This window comes from Colobus angolensis, unplaced genomic scaffold, assembly GCF_000951035.1.
Source record: "Colobus angolensis palliatus isolate OR3802 unplaced genomic scaffold, Cang.pa_1.0 Scaffold22, whole genome shotgun sequence".
Taxonomy (NCBI): Eukaryota; Metazoa; Chordata; class Mammalia; order Primates; family Cercopithecidae; genus Colobus; species Colobus angolensis.
Genome location: NW_012115377.1, coordinates 2,909,885 through 2,912,688, shown reverse-complemented (window position 1 = coordinate 2,912,688; position 2,804 = coordinate 2,909,885). Strand labels below are relative to the sequence as shown.

Sequence of the window (2,804 nt, the reverse complement as noted above, 5' to 3'; positions counted from 1 at the left end):
GTATTTATCTCTGGTTTGTGCAAACACTGAACTTTGGAAGTACCGAGTGCTAACTGGAAACAAAGATCACCAAACGTCTAGTAACAAAAAGACTGATGGGCTAAATTGTGGTATATTTACTCATAAAGCAGATTATTAGCCTGTTACAAAACAATGAAATTTTGTACAGCAAGATCAGGGGTTTTTCAATGAGAAAAATACATGCATACAGGTGTGTGTATATACCCGTATCTTTACTTTTTTCCTTTCTCACTCTGTGCCCAAGCTGGAGTGTAGAAGCACACTCACAGCTCACTGCAGCCTTGACCTCTTGGGCTTAAGCAATCCTCCCACCTTGGCCTCCCTAGCAGCTAGGACTACAGGTGTGTGCCACCATGCCCGGCTCACTGACTTTCAATTTTTTGTTTTTCTAGACACAGGGTCTTGCTCTGTAACCCAGACCTAGGTTTACTTTTAAACATTATACATACACACAAAGTCTGGAGAAGTTTGCCTAACTTTTAGTAGTGGGCTGTTCCCTGACTGTGAAGAAACTTCCGCTTTTTACTCCCATGCATGTATTTTAAAACTTGCCGGGCACAGTGGCTCACACCTGAAATCTAAACGCTTTAGGGGACTGAGGTGAAAGCACTGCTTGAGCCCAGGAGTTAAAGGCTGCAGTGAACCATGACTGCGCCACTACACTCCATCTGAGGGACAGAGTGAGAACCCATCTCAAAAACAAAACAAAAAGAGCAACAAAAGCCTGTAGTACAAGTACTTGCATTTATCAGAAGAAAAAGGAAAACAAAAGAGATCCACAGGCTCTATTTTTTCCTATTATGATTTCTTTCCCCATTGATTTTCCAGGATTCTTTCCCTTGGCAGAAGTTTACTTGAGTAAAGGCAAAAACATGCAATATATCATCAGCCACCAAAGTGACTTCGTTCTGCTGTTCTCCCAGCGCTTACCCCAAACACTGTGGCTGACACTGGGGCCCGCTTCTCAGATATTTAAACCCAATATTTCACCACCAAGTATTAGTTATGATCCCATTTAGTTTTGGGCCCCAAGAACCAGGCCTTCAATTACAGGTTGGGCATCCCTATCTGAAACTCTGAAATCTTCTGAGCACTGACATATCACCACAAATAGCAAATTCCACACCTGATGTGCGGTGGGTTGCAGTCAAAATGTTAGCGAAAGCGTTGTTTCATGCACAAAATTATAAAAAATATGGTATAAAATTATCTTCCAGTATAGAAGAAACAAATTTCTTGTTTAGATTTGGGTCCCAATCCCAAGATTATCTCATTATGCGTATGAAAATACTGCACAAAATCCAAAAAAACGAAACCCTTCTGGTCACAAGCATTTCAGATAGGGAAAACTCTACATGAACCAAGAGAACATTCGGTCCACAAGCCCAGCTTCAGCTGATTCTTTCTTTTGTGGGGATGGAGTCTTGCCGTCGCCCAGGCTGGAGTGCAGTGGCATGATCTGGGCTCACTGCAACCTCCGCCTCCGGAGTTCAAGCAATTCTCCTGCCTCAGCCTCCCGAGTAGCTGGGATTACAGGTGCCCGGCACCATGCCCGGCTAATTTTTATATTTTTGGTAGAGATGAGGTTTCATCATGTTGGCCAGGCTGGTCTCCAATTCCTGATCTCAGGTGGTCAGCCCGCCTCAGCCTCCCAAAGTGCTGGGATTACAGGCGTGAGCCATGGCGCCCTGTCTTGGCTGATTCTTAAGCCATTGAGTGTTACCAAGTTAAACCATTGAAGGGGAAAGAAACATAAACAAGATACAGCCCTAGTCCTCAACAATCTGGTCTTGACAGAAGGCAAGATGACATAAATATTAAACCAAGGTATAAGGAACTATGCCATGGGAAGACAGAGGATCCAAGGAGACAAGTTGCTATTGGTGGGATGGATCAGTTGTCTTTTGAGGAACTAGGTCTCTAAGGCAGACAGATGGGGAAGGGTGGGCAGAGCGACGTCACAGAGAACCAGGAGAGTAAATAATTTCTTTGGGGCCTATCGAAAGCACAGGGTGTGGGGGATGGGCGAGAGAGATCTGGGTAAGACGGTGAGAGTCATGTCATGTGGAATGTGACTTTTACTGTATAAGCAGTTTTTTTTTTTTTTTTGAGGCGGAGTCTCGCTCTGTCGCCCGGACTGGAGTGCAGTGGCCAGATCTCAGCTCACTGCAAGCTCCGCCTCCTGGGTTTACGCCATTCTCCTGCCTCAGCCTCCCGAGTAGCTGGGATTACAGGTGCCCGGCACCTTGCCCGGCTAGTTTTTCTATTTTTAGTAGAGACGGGGTTTCACCGTGTTAGCCAGGATGGTCTCGATCTCCTGACCTTGTGATCCGCCCGTCTCGGCCTCCCAAAGTGCTGGGATTACAGGCTTGAGCCACCGCGCCCGGCCGTATAAGCAGTTTTTAAAAGAAATGTTAAAGTGACAGTTCTGTTTTGGCCAAGTGATATTTAAAAGGGATGTTATTTTCTACAAGTCCAAGCAATAGGAGGCTCAGGCAGTCCTACTTTGTGGACTCCAGGTTGGAGTTCAGTGGTACGATAGCTCAGTGCAGCCTTGAACTCCTGGGTTCAAATGATCCTCCCGCCTCAGCCTCCCAAGTAGTTGGGAAAACAGGCATGCCTCGATGCCTAGTTACTTTTTTTTGGCGGTGGATAGAGGCAGGCCAGGCTGGTCTCAAACTCCTAGATTGAAACTATTCTCCTGCCTTGGGTTCCCAAAGTGTTGGGATTACAGGTGTGAGCCACTGTGCCCAGCATTTTTTTTTTTTTTTTAAAGAGACTGG

The 2,804-nt window shown here is 45.8% G+C and overlaps 1 protein-coding gene across 1 annotated transcript in view; it reads right to left on the bottom strand.

Annotated features, from left to right (window-relative positions):
* Positions 1 to 2,804, bottom strand: part of SAFB (scaffold attachment factor B) — a 53,579-nt gene that overhangs the window by 46,402 nt on the left and 4,373 nt on the right. The window lies entirely within an intron of this gene.